The sequence below is a fragment of the Salmo salar genome, chromosome 28, assembly GCF_965601325.2.
Source record: "Salmo salar chromosome 28, fSalSal1, whole genome shotgun sequence".
In the NCBI taxonomy this organism is placed as follows: domain Eukaryota; kingdom Metazoa; phylum Chordata; class Actinopteri; order Salmoniformes; family Salmonidae; genus Salmo; species Salmo salar.
This window is the reverse complement of record NC_138318.1, coordinates 33,811,964-33,835,000: the sequence shown is the minus strand read 5'-3', so window position 1 is coordinate 33,835,000 and position 23,037 is coordinate 33,811,964. Positions and strand designations below refer to the sequence as shown.

At 44.6% G+C, this 23,037-nt stretch overlaps 1 pseudogene across 1 annotated transcript in view; it reads left to right on the top strand.

The window, feature by feature from the left end:
• Positions 1 to 23,037, top strand: part of LOC106589866 (RNA binding protein fox-1 homolog 3-like) — a 919,181-nt pseudogene that overhangs the window by 254,245 nt on the left and 641,899 nt on the right. The window contains exon 3 of the transcript XR_014383051.1: positions 21,688 to 21,735. The product of XR_014383051.1 is annotated as an RNA binding protein fox-1 homolog 3-like (transcript). The remainder of the gene's footprint in view (positions 1 to 21,687; positions 21,736 to 23,037) is intronic.

Genomic DNA, 23,037 nt, shown 5'->3' with positions numbered 1-23,037 from the left:
TGTTTGTCAATTAGGGTGTGCAGGGTGAATACGTGGTCTGTCGTACGATAATTTGGTAAAAAGCCAATTTGGCATTTGCTCAGAACATTGTTTTCACTGAGGAAATGTACAAGTCTGCTGTTAATGATAATGCAGATGATTTTCCCAAGGTTGCTGTTGACGCATATCCCACGGTAGTTATTTGGGTCAAATCTGTCTCCACTTTTGTGGATTCGGGTGATCAGTCCCTGGTTCCAAATGTTGGGGAAAATGCCAGAGCTAAGGATGATGTTAAAGAGTTTTAGTATAGCCAATTAGAATTTGTTGTCTGTGTATTTGATCATTTCATTGAGGATGCCATCAACACCACAGGCCTTTTTGTGTTGGAGGGTTTTAATTCTGTCCTGTAGTTCATTCAAGGTAATTGGAGAATCCAGTGGGTTCTGGTAGTCTTTAATAGTTGATTCTAAGATTTGTATTTGATCATGTATATGTTTTTGCTGTTTGTTCTTTGTTATCCTCTCCAGCGTCCCGGGTCGTATGCGGGATCAAAATCCAGGGAAAACTCCTAGCGACATTAGCATAACGAAATGTAATATATATTTTTTTTCAAATATAGGACTGTCTCATATCGTTTTATAGATACACCTCTACTGAATCGACCCACGTCGTCCGATTTCAAAAAGGTTTTACAGGAAAAGCAAATCATTAGATTATGTTAGAGGAGTCCATCGTAAAAGCAGCAACATAGCCATTTTCCGACCAACCACATGCATCACAAATAACCAAAAAACAGCTAAATGCAGCACTAACCTTTTACAAACTTCATCAGATGACACACCTAGGACATCATGTTACACAATGCATGCATTCTTTTGTTCAATAAAGTTCATATTTATATATGAAAATAGCATTTTACATCGGCGTCTGACGTTGACTAACTATTTTCCCGTCAAATGCATCCAGGGAAACAGTGCTACAATTTACTGAATTACTATTCGAAAACATTTTTAAAATGTAATATTGTCATTCTAAGATTTATAGATGAATATCTCTTGAAAGCACCTGTCATACCAGATTTAAAAATAACTTTACTGGGTAATCACACTTAGCGATAAAAGGGGATGCGATACTCAGAAAATGAGCTAGTAAACCGAGCTCGGCGCCATCTTGGAACAATCGCATATCACATCTAATCTTGTATAATATTGTCAATAATCGCTTACCTTTAGTTGTCTTCATCAGAAAGCACTTCCAGGAATCCCAGGTCCACAACAGATGTATTTTCGGTTGAAAAAGTCCATCCTTTATGTTCCATTAGCTTGCTGTTGTTAGCGCGTCTGAATGCTGTATCCAAATGCTCCGTCGGCCACGGGACAGCCGTTTCGAAATAAAACATTTTTTTCCCATTTAGGTTCGTTCAAACATGTCAAACGTTGTATAACATAAATCTTCAGGGCCTGTTTCAACAAGAGAGCCAATAAGATTCGAGGGGGACGATTGCATTGTGTTTCAAAACGTTTCGAAAGGTGGGGGTAGACAGGGCCGCCGGCGTCATAATGGTGATGGCCCTCCCCCTGTGACCAATTTCCACAGCGTCTCATTCACTGAGTTTCGACAGTAGAAGGCTCAAAACACTTTGTAAAGACTGGGGACATCTTGTGGAAGCAATAGGAAGTGCTCAATGAACGATAGCTCACGGTGTGAATAATAGGCAACGACGTGAAGTTAAGTCCACAATTCAGAATTCCACTTCCTGTTTCAATCGGTCTCGGGGTTTTGACTGCCATATGAGTTCTGTTATACTCACAGACACCATTCAAACAGTTTTAGAAACTTTAGGGTGTTTTCTATCCACAGGTATTAATTATATGCATATCCTAGCTTCTGAGTTTGATTAGTAGGCCGTTGAAAATGGGCACGAATTTTTTCCAAAATGCGCTGTGGCGCCCCCTATCCTAGGGTAACGTCAAGAAGTTATAGAACCAAAAAGATTGGAGAAGTGGTTTACCCATACATCTCCGTTTTGGATAGATAAATCTTAGTGTTGTTGTTTGTTTAGTGTTTTCCAATTTTCCCAGAAGTGGTTAGAGTCTATGGATTCTTCAATTACATTGAGCTGATTTCTGACGTGCTGTTCCTTCTTTTTCTGTGGTGTATTTCTGTATTGTTTTAGTGATTCACCGTAGTGAAGGCGTAAACTCAGGTTTTCCGGGTCTCTAAGTTTTTGATGGACATGTTTCTCAATTTCTTTCCGAGATTTTTTCATTCTTCATCAAACCATTTGTCAATGTTGTTCATTTTCTTTGATTTTCTATTTGAGATATTTAGATTGTTAGAGAAGCTGAGAAGTGAAATATGGTTAAGATTTTCTACTGCCAAGTTTACACCTTCACTATTAGAGTGGAACGTTTTGTCCAGGAAGTTGTCTAAAAGGGATTGAATTTCTTGTTGCCTAATATTTTTTGTATTAATTTTTGTATTTTTATTTCACCTTTATTTAACCAGAGAGGCCAGTTCAGAAGAAGTTCTCATTTACAACTGTGACCTGGCCAAGATAAAGCAAAGCAGTGCTACACAAACAACAACACAGAGTTACACATGGAATAAACAAATGTACAGTCAATAACACAATAGAAAATTCTATATACAGTGTGTGCAAATGAAGAAAGATTAGGGAGGTGAGGCAGTAAACAGGCCATAGTGGCGAAATAATTACAATTTAGCAATTAAACACTGGAATGATAGATGTGCAGAAGATGAGTGTGCAAGTAGATATACTGGGGTGCAAAGGAGAAAAAAATAACAATATGGGGATGAGGTAGTTGGGTTGGCAATTTACAGATGGGCTATGTACAGGTGCAATGATCTGTAAGCTGCTCTGACAGCTGATGCTTAAAGCTAGTGAGGGAGATATGAGTCTCCAGCTTCAGTGACTTTTGCAGTTCGTTCCATTCATTGGCAGCAGAGAACTGGAAGGAAAGGCGGCCAAAGGAAGAATTGGCTTTGGGGGTGACCAGTGAAATATACCTGCTGGAGCACGTGCTACGGGTGGGTGCTGCTATGGTGACCAGTGAGCTGAGATAAGACGGGGCTTTACCTACCAAAGACTTATAGACGACTTGGAGCCAGTGGTTTTGGCAACGAATATGAAGCGAGGGCCAGCCAACGAGAGCATACAGGTTGCAGTGGTGTCTTTGGTGTCAAAACGGATGGCACTGTTTCTGGTAGGTTTCCAAACTACATTCCTTCCATCTGTAGCATTTCTTAATATTACTCAGTTCCTTTGGCTTTGATGATTGAGTATTGCTCTGTTCAAGTAGACTGTGATTTTGCTGTGGTCTGATAGGGGTGTCAGTGGGCTGACTGTGAACGCTCTGAGAGACTCTGGGTTGAGGTCAGTGATAAAGTAGTCTACAGTACTACTGCCAAGAGATGAGCTATAGGTGTACCTACCATAGGAGTCCCCTTGAAGACTACCGTTGACTATGTACATACCCAGTGTGCGACAGAGCTGAAGGAGCTGTGACACGGTTTGAATTTTTTTTATTATTATTTTGTATTGTTATTTATTACAAAAAACACAAGGAAGGGGTAACATTAAAGTATTAGAACATGAAGAACAAACAATACAGCATCAAGACACTATCAAACATGTATCAGTCTTTCCGCAACAGAGCCATCCTTATGTGTGAGGCTGCGTGTGCATGACAGTGATATAAAATATATCTCATAGTTTCCTTTTCCATGATCAGCCCAAACCCTCCAAGATCCCCCCCCCCCCCCCCGTTCCCCAATAGCTGTCCCTCAACCATTCGAGACCCCTCCCACAGTCCCCCCCAGAAGAAGAAAAATAAAACATACAATTAATTAAATTCCCCACCCCCAAGAACCCCCCAATGCCTGAACAACCAAGAGAATGAACTAAATAGAAAAAAGGAAAAGACAGAAGAAAACAGCAAAGAATGCAACATTTAAAAATAAATAAATTGAAAACAAAGGACATCAAGGACAACTGAAATCATAACAGCAATGCCAACTGTATATGTTTGTGTGCATGTCTGGCACTATTACATGTATGTGTGTGTTCTTGTATGTGTTTATTTGAATGAGAGTGTGTGTATATGCATGTGTACAAACACCTGCACGGCATCAGCCTCAGGCAAACCGGCATTAGTTGTAAAAACACTGCCACTTAGTGTGATTCAAATGTACTTTTATTATGTTTTATTTTGACTTTTTTTCCCCTTTATCTTTTGACCGTCATTCTCTCTCTCACACAGCAACTCCACTCCCACTTGTCTCCAATTCCACATCCCAACCCTCAGCTTCCCTCAGCCCATCCCATCTATCTCAGGCCATCCACTTCGGATTTCTATGCAACACATATCTTTCAACTATACTGTGATGTTAATGTACAATTTCAATCTATCTAATCAAATAGAATCTACAGATTGCATGTTGAAGATAAATACTTTTACTAAGAGTATTAGTATATTAGTAATTGACTGACCCGGTCTCTCCAGATCTCCTAACAGTACTATTTCTAGGGTCAATTTTAGATTAGTGCTATGCATTTTCAGCCATTCCTGAACCTGAGACCAGAAACAGGCTACCTGAGGGCAATACCAAAATAAATGGTCTATTGGTTCTGTATCCTCACAACAAAATCTGCAGAGCTTCGATGATTTTATGCCCCAAATATTCAACATTTTGTTGGTGGCAAGAATTCTATATAATAATTTTAACTGAAAAGCACGAAGTCTTGAATCTTGCATTGTTTTATATATCAACTCATACACCCTGTACCATGGAATCGGTACATCAAAAATCTCTTCCCAACTATTTTGCAATCTGTATGGCACAGTTGTCAACATCCTGGTCCTCAAATGAAACTGGTATACTTTCCTATTTATGCTATTTTTATTCCCCCGCCAGTTTTGATCCTTTATATTGGGCAGACAGATGAGTTTCCTACCTCCTCCCGCTGCCACTCGCCTCCTCCATTTTTGAGGCAATGCTGTAATCAATTGGTTGTACTCTTGGATTGAGCAGACCTTCCCGTACAATTCTGATAACTCCATATAGGACATAAGTCTACAATTACAATTTACTATATCATTTAAGATCAAAATACCCTTTTTAAACATCTTTCCAATAAATACAGGTATTTTATCAACCAGCACATTTGAGTTCAGCCATAATATTTGTTGTAATATTTGGTCTATCTTTTCAGGGGGATGAAATTGAAATTGTAGCCAGCTCTAGAATGCTTGTTTGAAAAAGACAGACACTTTGAAAAAAGTATCATTTTCAATTAATCGAAAATGAGACATGGCAATCTGCACAAAGGCAAAAAGGCCATTTTTAAACACCGGTTTGACCCATTTTTATATTATGTTTTCTTAGCTGTGCCTATAGGGACATATGGGGGAGGGAATGCTGTCACCTCCAGGCAGGTGTTTGTCCCCCTGTGTGCTAAGGATGTCAGGTTCTTGTTTGGTTCTGGCATTTAGGTCGCCACAGACAAGTACATGTCCCTGGGCCTGGAAATGATTGATTTCCCCCTCCAGGATGGAGAAGCTGTCTTCATTAAAGTATGGGGATTCTAGTGGGGTGGATGTAGGTAGCACACAGAAGGACATCATTTCCTTTTGAATTTCTGTTGACATCATTTCCTTTTGAATTTCCTGTTTTGATTAATTTTATGGAGTGAGTTAGGTCTGCTCTATACCAAATTAGCATACCCCCTGAGTCTCTTCCCTGTTTCACACCTGGTAGTTTGGTGGATGGGACTACCAGCTCTCTGTAACCTAGAGGGTAACCAGTGGGTCCGTCTCCTCTATACCACGTTTCTTGTAGGATGACAATGTCTGTATTTCCAGGTCCAGGTTCCTGCTCTTTAGGCCTATGGCAGATTCCCTCAAAAGTTGGATATTCCAGGAATAGAGGAGACGGACCCTATTACTAGCCTATTCAACCACTCTTTCATATCATCTGAGATCCCCAAAGATTGGAAAGCTGACGCGGTCATCCCCCTCTTCAAAGGGGGAGAAACTCTAGACCCAAACTGTTATAGACCTATATCCATCCTGCCCTGCCTTTCTAAAATCTTCGAAAGCCAAGTTAATAAACATGTCACCGACCATTTCGAATCCCACCGTACCTTCTCCAATATGCAATCTGGTTTCCGAGCTGGTCATGGGTGCACCTCAGCCACGCTCAAGGTCTTAAATGATACCATAACCACCATCGATAAAAGGCAGTACTGTGCAGCCGTCATCATCGACCTGGCCAAGGCTTTCGACTCTGTCAATCACCACATTCTTATCGGCAGACTCAATAGCCTTGGCTTCTCAAATGGCTGCCTCGCCTGGTTCACCAACTACTTCTCAGATAGAGTTCAGTGTGTCAAATTGGAGGGCCTGTTATCTGGACCTCTGGCAGTCTCTATTGGGGTGCCACAGGGTTCAATTCTCTTTTCTCTGTATACATCAACGATGTCGCTCTTGCTGCTGGTGATTCTCTGATCCACCTCTACGCAGACGACACCATTCTGTATACATCTGGCCCTTCTTTGGACACTGTGCTAACAAACCTCCAAACGAGCTTCAAAGCCATACAATGTTCCTTCTGTGGCCTCCAACTACAAACATTTAGGTGTCTGTGGCCAGACAACTACAAACACTTAGGTGTCTGGTTAGACTGTAAACTCTCCTTCCAGACTCACATTAAGCATCTCCAATACAAAATTAAATCTAGAATTGGCTTCCTAGCCTCCTTCACTCATGCTGCCAAACATACCCTTGTAAAACTGACTTTCCTACCAATCCTTGACTTCGGCGATGTCATTTACAAAATAGCCTCCAACACTCTACTCAGCAAATTGGATGCAGTCTATCACAGTGCCATCCGTTTTGTCACCAAAGCCCCATATACTACCCACCACTGCGACCTGTATGCTCTCGCTGGCTGGCACTCACTACATATCCTTTGCCAAACCAACTGGCTCCTGGTCATCTATAAGTCTTTGCTAGATACAGCCCCACCTTATCTCAGCTCACTGGTCACCATAGTAACACCCAACCCTTATCACGCGCTCCAGCAGGTATATTGCACTGGTCATCCCCAAAGCCAACACTTCATTTGGACGCCTTTCCTTCCATTTCTCTGCTGCCAATGACTGGAACGAATTGCAAAAATCACTGAAGCTGGTGCCTTATATCTCCCTCTCTAACTTTAAGCATCAGCTGTCAGAGCAGCTAACCAATCACTATACCTGTACACAGCCAGTCTGTAAATAGCACACCCAACTACCTCATCCCCATATTATTACTTACCATCTTGCTATTTTGCACCCCAATATCTCTACTTGCACATCATCATCTGCATATCTATCACTCCAGTATTAATGCAAAATTGTAATTATTTTGCCTCTATGACCTATTTATTGCCTTTCCTCCCTACTCTTCTACATTTGCACACACTGTACATAGATTGTTCTATTTTTATTTTCTATTGTGTTATTGACTGTACGTTTGTTTATGTGTAACTCTGTGTTGTTGTTTTTGTCGAACTGCTTTGCTTTATCTTGGACAGGTCGCAGTTGTAAATGAGAACTTGTTCTCAACTGGCCTACCTTGTTAAATAAAGGTGAAGTAAAAATAAAATAAAAAGGCTTTGTGTTCCTTAAAGTGTCCAATGTTGTTGGCCGTGTGGTTTGGCTTCAGGCCAGTAAGTGTGAGCAGAGCCTGCTGAGCATCTGGTACATGCCATTGGCTTGGGCTAGTGTAAGAGTGGGGGTTGGGCCTGTTTGCCCGCTCATGGCCTGTGCGTATGTGTGACTTCCATGTTGAGGCCCTCTTTGCGGCTTTGGGGGTTATGGGGTGGACAGGAGGGGCATAAGTCTGATCTGAGGGGGCCTAAATGGGGTGTAGGAATGGTTGACTTGGGAGGGTGTTGATTGGTTGGGGTGGGGGTGTGTATGTGGCTAGTGGTGTTGTGGTCTAGATGTAGGTCCTTTCGGCGTGGGTGGGTGTCTCGCTGGTCTGGGCGGGTGTCTCGCTGGTCTGGGCAGGTGTCTCGCTGGTCTGGGCAGGTGTCTCGCTGGTCTGGGCGGGTGTCTCGCTGGTCTGGACGGGTGTCTCGCTGGTCTGGGCAGGTGTCTCGCTGGTCTGGACGGGTGTCTCGCTGGTCTGGGCAGGTGTCTCGCTGGTCTGGGCGGGTGTCTCGCTGGTCTGGGCGAGTGTCTCGCTGGTCTGGGCGGGTGTCTCGCTGGTCTGGGCGGGTGTCTCGCTGGTCTGGACGGGTGTCTCGCTGGTCTGGGCAGGTGTCTCGCTGGTCTGGACGGGTGTCTCGCTGGTCTGGGCAGGTGTCTCGCTGGTCTGGGCGGGTGTCTCGCTGGTCTGGGCGAGTGTCTCGCTGGTCTGGGCAGGTGTCTCGCTGGTCTGGGCGAGTGTCTCGCTGGTCTGGGCGAGTGTCTCGCTGGTCTGGGCGAGTGTCTCGCTGGTCTGGGCGAGTGTCTATTGATCTGTTGCTCCTGTGTGAAGTGTTGCGGCTGCGTTTGAGAGCGATGTCCTTTAGGGTCCTGGCGAAGGTGGGCACTGCTGCCTTGTAGAGGTGGACCTGGTCATAAAGGCTGTTCAAGTCCAGGGTGGAGTGGTGGGCCAGGAAATATTTGTTTTTGAGGCACAGTCACGGGAAATACTTGCCTTTACCCGCTGTATAGTAGCAGGGAGGAAGTCTTTTCGTGGTAGCAGGGTGGATATAACCACTTGTTCGTTGGGGAAAGTAGAAGAAGCTTTTTCAATCACTCCCTTCAGTGCTGTGGCCACCCTTTCCTGCTGTGTTCTCAGATCGTTTGTGCCTGTGTGCATTATTATGTGGCTGGGTGATCCTAGTTGGTCCTCAGACAGAAGCTCTAGGCCGCGCTGGGTGTTTGGACACTAGAGTTTAGACACTGTGTTTGGGAAAAAGTTTATTTTCTTCTATATATTTCCCCTTTGAGTCCATAAGGAGAACAATCTGTGTCTTGTGTATGTCCTCAGTGGGTGTGGGGGGGTTTTCAGATGGGCTATCAGGGTGGTTGACAGGGGGGTGTTCAGAGGGGCTGAGATCCCCTGGGCTTGGGGTTCTTCATTTGTCTGTTCTGCTGTGTTGTCGAGACTTTTGTCGGGAGTTGAGGTGGGCTGTTCTGCTGGCTTCTCTGCGGGGGTGGCCACCTCTCTAGTGGGTTGTTCTCTGTCACACGCCATCCCCCTCACCCTCTCCTCCAGCAGTATGATCCTCTCCACCATCCCCCTCACCCTCTCCTCCAGCAGTATGATCCTCTCCTCTAGTGCTCTGTTCTTCTCCTGCTCTTACTTTTTATATTGTTGATGTTGTCACACCACAGTCCAGAGTGCAGATATGTCTCTCTCCACCTCCAGCTCTCCGGGTCTGGTTAAGGGGGTGTTGTTGTGCTGGACTGTTGTCTGGGTCTGGTTAAGGGGGTGTTGTTGTTCTGGACTGTTGTCTGGGTCTGGTTAAGGGGGTGTTGTTGTGCTGGACTGTTGTCTGGGTCTGGTTAAGGGGGTGTTGTTGTGCTGGACTGTTGTCTGGGTCTGGTTAAGGGGGTGTTGTTGTGCTGGACTGTTGTCTGGGTCTGGTTAAGAGGGTGTTGTTATGCTGGACTGTTGTCTGGGTCTGGTTAAGGGGGTGTTGTTGTGCTGGACTGTTGACTGGGTCTGGTTAAGGGTGTGTTGTTGTGCTGGACTGTTGTCTGGGTCTGGTTAAGGGGGTGTTGTTGTGCTGGACTGTTGTCTGGGTCTGGTTAAGAGAGTGTTGTTGTGCTGGACTGTTGTCTGGGTCTGGTTAAGGGGGTGTTGTTGTGCTGGACTGTTGTCTGGGTCTGGTTAAGAGAGTGTTGTTGTGCTGGACTGTTGTCTGGGTCTGGTTAAGAGAGTGTTGTTGTGCTGGACTGTTGTCTGGGTCTGGTTAAGAGAGTGTTGTTGTGCTGGACTGTTGACTGGGTCTGGTTAAGGGGGTGTTGTTGTGCTGGACTGTTGTCTGGGTCTGGTTGAGGGGGTGTTGTTGTGCTGGACTGTTGACTGGGTCTGGTTAAGAGAGTGTTGTTGTGCTGGACTGTTGTCTGGGTCTGGTTAAGGGTGTGTTGTTGTGCTGGACTGTTGTCTGGGTCTGGTTGAGGGGGTGTTGTTGTGCTGGACTGTTGTCTGGGTCTGGTTAAGGGAGTGTTGTTGTGCTGGACTGTTGTCTGGGTCTGGTTAAGGGGGTGTTGTTGTGCTGGACTGTTGTCTGGGTCTGGTTAAGGGGGTGTTGTTGTGCTGGACTGTTGTCTGGGTCTGGTTAAGGGTGTGTTGTTGTGCTGGACTGTTGACTGGGTCTGGTAAAGGGGGTGTTGTTGTGCTGGACTGTTGTCTGGGTCTGTGCTGACTGGAGTGTAATCACCTGCTGTTCCAGCTCCACCTGTCTTACCTCCAGCTGGGTGAATTTATCCTTCATTTCAATGAGGGAGTAGTACTCTGCTGGGAGGTTGGCTTTCCGCTTGGGGTTGCTCGTCTGTGGGGTTATATAATGAAGAGGTCTGGGGGTTGCTGGTCTGTGGGGTTATATAATGAAGAAGTCTGGGGGTTGCGGGTCTGTGGGGTTATATAATGAAGAGGTCTGGGGTTGCTCGTCTGTGGGGTTATATAATGAAGAGGTCTGGGGGTTGCTCGTCTGTGGGGTTTATATAATGAAGAGGTCTGGGGGTTATATAATGAAGAGGTCTGGGGGTGGCTCATCTGTGGGGTTATATAATGAAGAGGTCTGGGGGTTGCTCGTCTGTGGGGTTATATAATGTAGAAGTCTGGGGGTTGCTGGTCTGTGGGGTTATATAATGAAGAGGTCTGGGGGTTATATAATGAAGAGGTCTGGGGGTTGCCCGTCTGTGGGGTTATATAATGAAGAGGTCTGGGGGTTGCTCGTCTGTGGGGTTATATAATGAAGAGGTCTGGGGGTTGCCTGTCTGTGGGGTTATATAATGAAGACGTCTGGTCTGACCCGCTCGGGGTGGGGGTATCTTTCTCAAGGGAGAGCTTCTCCTGCTGAGCTAATTCTTTGATTAGGTGAAAGTCCAGCTGAAACTGTTTGGGGTTGCCCTGTACCAATACTGTTCCAGACTTATAGTCTTCATTGTCTAGTATCCTGAGTTTCCACCCCCTCTCTTAACAGAAGGGTAGAGTGCTAATATAGCACTGTGCCATGCCAGGGGATGGTCTGGTTAATATAGCACTATGCCATGCCAGGGGATGGTCTGGTTAATATAGCACTGTGCCATGCCAGGGGATGGTCTGGTTAATATAGCACTGATCCATGCCAGGGGATGGTCTGGTTAATATAGCACTGTGCAATGCCAGGGGATGGTCTGGTTAATATAGCACTGTGCCATGCCAGGGGATGGTCTGGTTAATATAGCACTGTGCCATGCCAGGGGATGGTCTGGTTAATATAGCACTGTGCCATGCCAGGGGATGGTCTGGTTAATATAGCACTGTGTCATGCCAGGTGATGGTCTGGTTAATATAGCAATGTGCCATGCCAGGGGATGGTCTGGTTAATATAGCACTGTGCCATGCCAGGGGATGGTCTGGTTAATATAGCACTGTGTCATGCCAGGGGATGGTCTGGTTAATATAGCACTGTGTCATGCCAGGGGATGGTCTGGTTAATATAGCACTGTGTCATGCCAGGGGATGGTCTGGTTAATACAGCACTGTGCCATGCCAGGGGATGGTCTGGTTAATATAGCACTGTGCCATGCCAGGGGATGGTCTGGTTAATATAGCACTGTGTCAGGGGAGGGGATGGTCTGGTTAATATAGCACTGTGTCATGCCAGGGGATGGTTTGGTTAATATAGCACTGTGCCATGCCAGGGGAGGGTCTGGTTAATATAGCACTGTGTCATGCCAGGGGATGGTCTGGTTAATATAGCACTGTGCCATGCCAGGGGATGGTCTGGTTAATATAGCACTGTGTCATGCCAGGGGATGGTCTGGTTAATATAGCACTGTGTCATGCCAGGGGATGGTCTGGTTAATACAGCACTGTGCCATGCCAGGGGATGGTCTGGTTAATATAGCACTGTGCCAGGGGAGGGGATGGTCTGGTTAATATAGCACTGTGTCATGCCAGGGGATGGTCTGGTTAATATAGCACTGTGCCATGCCAGGGGATGGTCTGGTTAATATAGCACTGTGCCATAGCAGGGGATGGTCTGGTTAATATAGCACTGTGCCATGCCAGGGGATGGTCTGGTTAATATAGCACTGTGTCATGCCAGGGGATGGTCTGGTTAATATAGCACTGTGCCATGCCAGGGGATGGTCTGGTTAATACAGCACTGTGCCATGCCAGGGGATGGTCTGGTTAATATAGCACTGTGCCATGCCAGGGGATGGTCTGGTTAATACAGCACTGTGCCATGCCAGGGGATGGTCTGGTTAATATAGCACTGTACCAGGGGATGGTCTGGTTAATATAGCACTGTGCCATGCCAGGGGATGGTCTGGTTAATATAGCACTGTGCCATGCCAGGGGATGGTCTGGTTAATATAGCACTGTGTCAGGGGAGGGGATGGTCTGGTTAATATAGCACTGTGTCATGCCAGGGGATGGTCTGGTTAATATAGCACTGTGCCATGCCAGGGGATGGTCTGGTTAATATAGCACTGTGCCATGCCAGGGGATGGTCTGGTTAATATAGCACTGTGCCATGCCAGGGGATGGTCTGGTTAATATAGCACTGTGCCATAGCAGGGGATGGTCTGGTTAATATAGCACTGTGTCAGGTGAGGGGATGGTCTGGTTAATATAGCAATGTGCCATGCCAGGGGATGGTCTGGTTAATATAGCACTGTGTCAGGGGATGGTCTGGTTAATATAGCACTGTGCCATGCCAGGGGATGGTCTGGTTAATATAGCACTGTGTCATGCCAGGGGATGGTCTGGTTAATATAGCACTGTGCCATGCCAGGGGATGGTCTGGTTAATATAGCACTGTGCCATGCCAGGGGATGGTCTGGTTAATATAGCACTGTGCCATAGCAGGGGATGGTCTGGTTAATATAGCACTGTGCCATAGCAGGGGATGGTCTGGTTAATATAGCACTGTGCCATGCCAGGGGATGGTCTGGTTAATATAGCACTGTGCCATGCCAGGGGATGGTCTGGTTAATATAGCACTGTGTCATGCCAGGGGATGGTCTGGTTAATATAGCACTGTGCCATAGCAGGGGATGGTCTGGTTAATATAGCACTGTGTCATGCCAGGGGATGGTCTGGTTAATATAGCACTGTGTCATGCCAGGGGATGGTCTGGTTAATATAGCACTGTGTCAGGGGATGGTCTGGTTAATATAGCACTGTGCCATGCCAGGGGATGGTCTGGTTAATATAGCACTGTGTCATGCCAGGGGATGGTCTGGTTAATATAGCACTGTGCCATGCCAGGGGATGGTCTGGTTAATATAGCACTGTGTCATGCCAGGGGATGGTCTGGTTAATATAGCACTGTGTCAGGGGAGGGTTTGTGTGGAAGGTGAGGTTGCTGATCCCATTTTTATAATAGTCAGCAAAAAGTGTCTCTTGATTTTCCATAAGGAGCTTCATTTTGTGATCTTTTCTTGCCTTGTCATTCTTTACATATCTCTCTCTCTCTCTCTCTCTCTCTCTCTCTCTCTCTCTCTCTCTCTCTCTCTCTCTCTCTCTCTCTCTCTCTCTCTCTCTCTCTCTCTCTCTCTCTCTCTCTCTCTCTCTCTTTCTCTCCCTCCCTCTCAATTCAAGGGACTTTATTGGCATGGGAAACATATCTTAACATTACCAAAGCAAGTGAAGTAGGTAATATACAAAAGTGAAATAAACAATAAAAATGAACAGTAAACGTTACACTCACAGAAGTTCCGAAAGAATAAAGACATTACAAATGTCATTATTATGTATATATATATACTGTGTATATATCTCTCTCTCTCTCTCTCTCTCTCTCTCTCGCTCAGTGTTAGTGTGAAACACCTGTGGAGAACATGCAAAGATGTATACGCATATGGACACCCAGCCTCTACTACACACAGAGTGCCAGGGGGTGCCTGCTGGAGATATGCAAAACTGTATGTTAAAACAATGTAAGACCGACGGCAGGAAGAGGAATAGAGAGAGAAAGAGATATAAACGTACATAGGAGGGTAAAGGGAGAGAGAGAGACAGAGAGAGAGAGAGAGAGAAATAAAGGATGACGGCGTAAGAAGCAGTGAAAGACAAGCATCTCAAGATGTTTTCAAAGTGCTCTCACAAACGCTGATGCTACGCTTGACTGTGCATCTTACAACCCGCTAATAACGTTCTCACAACACTCTCATTACATTCCCACGATGTTCTTCCTTCCCCTGTCACATCAGAATAGACACGCATGCACATTCCCCCGACACACCCTTTCCCCTCTACACACACAAGTCATTGTTTAATGGGGTTCGACTGACAGGATGGATGGTCTCAATAACAGAATGAGAGTGGATCGGAACGATGGTAAATAAACAACCAATGACAAGGAAAGAAAATATTAATATCCATGAGAGTTCTGTCACAACCAGGGTCTGCATGGTTACTCCTACACTGAAACGCGTCCCAAATAGAACCCTTTTCCATTATAGTGCAGTACTATTGACCAGAGCCCTATGGGATTTCCAAATGGGCCCTGCTCAAAAGTAGGGTGCTAAATAGGGGATAGAGTGCTATTTGGGACGCACCCTGAGGCTGGGTTGTTTTGTTAACTTGGACAGCGAAATATTTTAAGAAATCATATTGTAATAGTGGGATGGGGAAAGGACAGGTGGTGAGATACTAATGATATATACAGTATTGGACTACCGTACCAGTCAAAAGTTTGGATACACCTACTCATTTAAGGGTTTTTCTTTATTTTTACAATTTTCTACATTGTAGAATAATAGTGAAGACATCAAAACTATGAAATAACACATATGGAATCATGAAGTAACCAAAAAAGTGTTAAACAAATCAAAGCATTTTTGATTTTAGATTCTTCAAAGTAGCCATCCTTTGCCTTGATGACAGTTTTGCACACTTTGTAGAAAATATTAAAAATAAAGAAAAACCCTGGAATGAGTAGTTGTGGTACTGTATATACTGTATATCAACGGATGTGTGTGTGTGTGGGTGTGTGTGTGTGTGGGTGTGTGTGTGGGTGTGTATGTGTGTGTGTGTGTGTGTGTGTGGGTGTGTGTGCGCGCTTGTGTGTGCACGGGTGTGTGTGTTTGTGTGCGCATGTTTGCCTGTGTACGTACTTGAGTGGATGTGTGCATTGGTCAAGATAACAAAGAAAGAAGGATGGAAGGAGAGAAAAGGGGGTTGTCTGATACTCACTGGTTGTCAGCAGAAGAGAAGGCGATAAAGTAGAGCTGTGACCTTTGATCCCTGGCCAAAATTAGACAAACTACATCTGGGACTAAGCCTTTAGCAAATAGACAGTTTGCAGTTGGTTTGTTTTGTGATTGCTGTTCAGGGCTCAGTGTGTTTACATAGCGAGACATATTGCATTAGCCTCACTCTCTGTTAGTTGCTGTTGCATCCCAAATGTTTTTTTTACAGTCTGTTTTCTGTCCTTTCATTACATGCAAATGAAAGACTTTCAAGACACATCCAACATCCGTAGGGGAATGGTAAACATATGGAACACATCCATATGGAACAATATACATGCAGTAAACTCCAACTCCATTGATATATGGAGCAGACAGCAAAGCCTCATGGGAAGTGTAGTTTGTTTAGTGGGATGAAATATGTATGTTTTGTCATGGTCTCACCTGGCTGGATGGCTGGCTGGCTGACTGGCTGACTCGTTGGCTGTCTGGCTGACTGGCTGGCTGACTAGCTGGCTGGCTGACTGGCTGACTGTCTGGCTGACCGATTGACTGACTGTCTGGCTGGCTGACTGGCTGACCGGCTGGCTGACTGTCTGGCTGACTGTCTGTCTGGCTGACTGGCTGGCTGTCTAGCTGGCTGACTGGCTTGCTGGCTGGCTGACACTGACTGGCTTGCTGGCTGGCTGGCTGACAGATGCACACACACACACACACACACACACACACACACACACACACACACACACACACACACACACACACACACGTGCACTCACACGCACACGATTGCACACACACACGTGCACTCACACACGAACGCACACACACACACATGTGCACTCAAACGCACATGAACGCACACACACACACGAACGCACACACACAGAAGAAGAGAGGGAGAGAGAGATAAACAGAGAGGGAGTGAGAAGAGAGAGAGCTGGAAAGGGAGAGAGAGAAAGGGAGAGCAAGAGAGAGAGAGAGAGAGAGAGAGAGAGGGGTAGAGAGAAAGCGGAGAGACAGAGAGACAGACAGAGAGAGACAGAGAAGAGAGATAGACAGAGTGAGAGAGACAGAGAGTGAGATACAGAGAGACAAAGAGAGAGAGAGAGAGAGAGAGAGAGAGAGAGAGAGATTGAGAGATAGAGAGAAACCAGGAGAGAGAGTGACAGAGAGAGACAGAGAGAGACAGACAGGACAGACAGACAGACAGACAGAGATTGAGAGAAACCAGGAGAGAGAGTGACAGAGAGAGAGAGAGAGAAAGCAGGAGAGAGAGACAGAGAGAGAGAGAGAGAGATTGAGAGCTAGAGAGAAACCAGGAGAGTGACAGAGAGAGAGAGAGAGAGAGAGAGAGAGAGACAGACAGACAGACAGACAGACAGACAGACAGACAGACAGACAGACAGACAGACAGACAGACAGACAGACAGACAGACAGACAGACAGACAGACAGACAGACAGACAGACAGACAGACAGACAGACAGACAGAGCTGCTTGCTGGTTTCACTCCTCTACAGTTGTTTTTTGTTTCCTCACTGATCTGTTCTGATCTGATCTGTTCTGCTCTCATCTGATCTGTTTTGCTCTGATCTGCTCTGATCTGATCTGTTCTGATCTGATCTGTTCTGCTCTGTTCTGATCTGATCTGTTCTGTTCTGATTTCCCTTTATCTCTTCTAATCTGCTCTGATCTGTTCTGACCTGCTCACTTCAGGGGAAAATCTACTTGCATTTTATGCTCTGAATTCCATGGATTTGGTATGTTGACCAAATGGCACTCTACTCCCCAATGGGCTCTGGTCAAAGTAGTGCACTATAAAGGGACTATGCTGTAATTTGGGACATAGTCTGAGTGTTATAACTATACAGAGGCATAACCATATGTGCACTGTTTTGTTTAGCCACACCTCCTCAACTCAGACAGCAGCCTCTGATCAAACAAAACACTTAACCCTTGGATGCGAATGATCACATATTTGTGATCATTGTTGAGTGGTCCCTGCAGCGAACCATCGCAAATATGTGATTGGAACAGTACCAACAGAATGTATGATGCAACAAACGTGTCTCAACAGCATTGTTGTCTGAAAAACACCTAAACAATGTTTTGTTCTGATGGGAAGTAAAGGTCTTCACAACTTTATTCCTAAATTTCACCTATTTTATTGTAGAAGATAAATGTGATCTTCTACAATAAACAAAGTCAAAGATGGCTGCTCTCATTGCCTGAAAAATATGAACTTAGTTTAGCCACTTTTCAGCACATTACAAATGTATTTGTTACAGTGTATACAAGAACCGGAGCACATGACTTGACAAATCACAAAGCAAATCAAATGTTAGCACCTCACAGATCATCACACCAAATACAAGCCTACTGCCTAGCCTAGCTGTAGCGCAAATGCTAAACAGGGATGAAACCATTTTAGGGGGATTTATAGGGGGGTTCAATTTAATTTGTGGTGGGTTTTCAAGTCCATGAGGGGTAGAAATGGTGAAAAGTATCATGGGGGGGATATGATGTAGGAAATATTACTATGATGGGGGATTTATCAATAAATTGGGGGCAAACACAGGAGAACCCCTGGAGAGGGGGGTCTGAGCTGGCAACCCTGAGGTACCAATGTTACAATCTGATGCCGAGTTCAAAACAACTGGGAACTCGGAAATCTACAACTTCCGACTTCAGTGCGTTCAAGACAATCTGGGAACTCTGAAAAAAACGAGCTCCAACTGGGATTATTATATTATTCTAGTCATCCAACTTGGAATTCCAACTCGGGAACTCTGGCCTCTTTCTAGAGCTCTGACTTTCCGACCTCTAGAACACTGATGTCATGGTTTGACATAGTATTTTTCCCGAGTTCCCAGATGTCTTGAAAGCACCATAAGTCAGTTGAGTGAACTATCCCTTGTTATAACATCTTTGGTCTAAGAGACATTTACATGACAACCAGAATGCATTGTATGATGTCAACAAACATGGCGCCACACATAGCCAGCAAATAGCTGAGAATTAGCTCATCATAATCAGTACAACCTTCAACAACAAAAAATTCACACACATCATGTCCATTACAATCTATGCAAGGATCGGAATGCATGATTTGTCACCAGAACTTGAAAACATGTGAATAAAGCAGTAAATACATTATGATCCACACATACATACGGTGTGCTACAGCAGAAACGACAACATGATATACAGAAAATAAGCCACTTACTTTGATAGGAACACATACATGTCCAAAGTCCAACTTGTAAGGAAAACAATGAAGGCAATGCAGGTGCCAGACAGAAAATGTGCTGGGGGAAAAAGTTTGTGCAAGGCCTGACCTGACTAAATGGGCGCAATGTCTTCATACTTGATCTGGGGAAAGACTGGGGAAGTGCTTGGGGTCTCGTTGAATAGAAGCAGGGCTCTAGTTGAAGAGAGGCAGGGCTCTAGTTGAAGAGAGGCAGGGCTCTAGTTGAAGAGAGGCAGGGCTCTAGTTGAAGAGAGGCAGGGCTCTAGTTGAAGAGAGGCAGGGCTCTAGTTGAAGAGAGGCAGGGCTCTAGTTGAAGAGAGGCAGGGCTCTAGTTGAATAGAAGCAGGGCTCTAGTTGAAGAGAGGCAGGGCTCTAGTTGAAGAGAGGCAGGGCTCTAGTTGAAGAGAGGCAGGGCTCTAGTTGAATAGAAGCAGGGCTCTAGTTGAAGAGAGGCAGGGCTCTAGTTGAAGAGAGGCAGGGCTCTAGTTGAAGAGAGGCAGGGCTCTAGTTGAAGAGAGGCAGGGCTCTAGTTGAAGAGAGGCAGGGCTCTAGTTGAAGAGAGGCAGGGGGTAAATTCTCAAACAGAAATTGTCCACAACAGTGAAATGGGCTATTTCTTAGGTGTAATTAATTGATGCAATTCAAACTGTAGAAAAAAAAATGTATTGAAAAGAATTTGAAATTGACAAATTCAAACATAGTCTGTAAATATTTAGCAGGCAGCGTGCCTTGGTTTGAGGGCAGCGAGGGTTAACTGTCCTGTTGCATAATAATCACATTTTGGATCAGTGAGTGCATTCTGACATCCCTCATAAAAAATATATTAGAGATATTTGGAACTCACATGTGAAAAGGTTAATTTCAGTCTTGTTTATAGGAGTAGAGAAAACACTCCTCAGAACAGCTGTGTGTGTGTGTTGTGTGTGTGTGTGTGTGTGTGTGTGTGTGTGTGTGTGTGTGTGTGTGTGTGTGTGTGTGTGTGTGTGTGTGTGTGTGTGTGTGTGTGTGTGTGTGTGTGTGTGTGTGTGTGTGTGTGTGTGTGTGTGTGTGTGTGTGTGTGGATATGGATCAACAGATTACAGTGTGTGATGATGTGTGGTAGTGGTGTCTGATCATGAGACAGAGAAAGGAGATGGAGTGATCACACACATCACACACACACATCACACACACATCACACACACATCAAACATCACACACACATCACCACACACATCACACACCACCTAAAAGGACAGAGAGGACGCACACACACACACACACGTGCACACATAAAGAAAGCAAGTAAAACACTATGGAAGGAGAGAGTGAGAGAGAAATGAATGGAGAAGGAAGGAGAGAGAGAGAGAGGTAGAGAGGGAGCAGACAGCAGAGTGGAAGGTGTGTCTTTATTCCCACTGTGTCCCAAAACATCAAGTAGTGCATTGTGAAGTAAACCTGGGTGCCTTTTGGGACACAGCCTACATCTTTATTCTCTGGTAGTGGGCCAGAGAGACAGGCTCACAGGGTTATTATGAAATATTGAAGCCAAACTACCTCCTGTTAACAGGGGATTTATGCCATCGCAGGGAGAAGAGAGTGATGGAGAGGAGGAGAGAAGAGGGGTATACACTGTTCAAACAGAGGCTTGACAGAAAGAGAGATGACAGTGGACCTATTTTCCTTTCTTCCTCCCTCGGCTCTCCACGAGTGTGTCAGTGTATTTCACACACACACACACACACACACACACACACACACACACACACACACACACACACACACACACACACACACACACACACACACACACACACACACACACACACACACACACACACACACACACACACACACACACACACAAACACCATCACTCCCCCTCTCTACAAGCTCTCACAGTGTCACATCAGAATTAGACAGTCATCCATGTTTCTCAAACGTCAAATTTCAAAGAATGTTCCAAACGTGAAATTTGTGTTTAAGGTTAAGTTTAGGCATTCACCCCCTAAAGTCGAGGCACCAGGTGCGTCAATCTAAGTTACTTAACAAACAAAAAAATCCTCATCAAAATCCGTCAGTTTAAGCTAGATATATCTGTTTGTTTTTTTGCATTGGATGAGTCTAAATCAATCGCATCCGCCAGTATGTCGCGCTTCTGCATCTGGGGTGAAAGGTGACAGAGGTAGAGCGGTGTTTGTCAGACCATGAGACATCCTGAAAATAGGTCTTCTCACGTGAACATCTGTAGTGTCCGAACGGTTTGACCTAAAAAACTAGCATGACCACTCTATGGAAAGGGGAGACTCTCACGAACACAGTGGTGTTCTCCACCAGTGGAACGGGCTCGTCTGAAGGTAACCGCTACCCGTTATTAAAAAAATGAATGGAAGTATGAAGATATTTTCCTAAATAAGTAAAAATATACATATATATTTTGTGATTTTTTTTTTTTATATCTCCTAGATTGAGGAGAGACACTTCAAAACCTTGTTTCTTACGATTTATTTTTGGACTGTTCTTTCTGACATTTATGAACGTGTTGTTCAATGTATTTCTATAGGATTTAGTAGTAAAGGACAAAATCTATATAAAATCATTTATTTTGTTGTTGTTGTTGTGGTACTTAAAGGGGTCCTAAAATTCTAAATCAAAATAGCTAAATGATCCATAGTATGACCATCTTAAAACAATTCCATATAGATCTCCCCCCCAACATTTTAGACTCTAAAGAATTTTGCTCCAAATTCTTAAGGTTAGGAATTACCTCTGATTGGTTAAGGTAAGGATTAAGGTTAGGCATTAACTCTGATTGGTTAAGGTAAGGTTAGGCATTAACCCTAAAAATGATCAAAAACAACTTCATATCAGTGGATTTGAACTTGAACCTTTGGAATTAGAAACAGATGCTTACGAACATCTCCCGATATCCCCAGATATGGATGGAAGTGGGTGACTTGGCAGCCCCCTCTCCCCTCCCCCATACTACCTGACCTTTGCCCTCTTCCTTCTCTTTGGTTTCTTATCACCCTGGTGTTCTGTTTCTCTTTGTGTGTCTGCAGGTTCACAGGAGTAAAGATCTACAACAGCCTTCTGACTTCACCCTCACTGTGAGTACTCCACCTTTCTTCTTTACCCTCACTGTGAGTACTCCACCTTTCTTCTTTACCCTCACTGTGAGTACTTTACCTTTCCTCTTTACCCTCACTGTGAGTACTCCACCTTTCCTCTTTACCCTCATTGTGAGTACTCCACCTCTCCTCTTCACCCTCACTGTGAATACTTCACCTTTCCTCTTTACCCTCACTGTGAGTACTCCACCTTTCCTCTTTACCCTCACTGTGAGTACTCCACATTTCCTCTTTACTGTCACTGGGAGTATTCCATCTCTCCTCTTCACCCTCACTGTGAGTACTTCACCTTTCCTCTTTACCCTCACTGTGAGTACTCCACCTCTCCTCTTTACCCTCACTGTGAGTACTCCTACATGGCTATGTGTTTTTTTATCCACTGCGGGTGTTCTGATTTCACTCTCCAATGTTTGAGAGGGTGTATCCAAAGAGGCAGTGGTGGTATTACTGTTGTGTCATTTTGAGTGAACGGTGTCACTCATTTTGAAGGCTGGTAGTTTGGGAGTTTGATACCTGAACAGCTGTTGTAACTTAGTATCCCCAAAACACTTTGGTATTATTTGCTTTTATAATAAAACGTTACATTGCAGCTTTATTAACTGTGGTTGTTGCTACATTGCGTTTGAATTGTTGGAGCTCGTTTGCAGTAATCACTAGCCACGTTCTAGAAGAATAGAACATTCTACTTAATGAGTGGAATTTTGAGAATCTGAGTGTGTTTAGTGATGCAAATATTCCATATTTCTTGTGTGTTCCATTTTAGAACAAATTGTCAAAAGAAATCATGCGACGGTGTTGTCGGTCTCGATTTTCAAACAGTTCTCCAAGTCATTTCTTTTTCAACATTCAACATGTTTTTGATGCTCTGTTTTATTATTTTGTTCACCTTGAATATGAATACATTCCCTCATTAGATTTAGCCTACCCTCAGGGTAGAACACAGAAATGAACACATTTATAATCAGTTTTGAATCTCTGAGGAGTGTGGTGTGTGTAGTGTGTGGTGTGTGTGTGGTGTGTGTGTGTGGTGTGTATGGGTCCATCCAGTGTTCCTCTCTTTCTGTCCAATTGAAACTCATAAATCACTAAAAAGGGTTTTCTCTCAGGTTACCTGTACTGCTGGACAAAGGCCAAAATGTATTATTAAGTTTTAAGCATTCAATAATATTGCATTGTATCAGCCACTAATAGGCATTTAGAGTTATTTACAGTCCATCTGACATAATGTGGGCTACTGAGAGGGTACACAAAGGACAGTCAGAGCAAGGCACTTAACCCTAA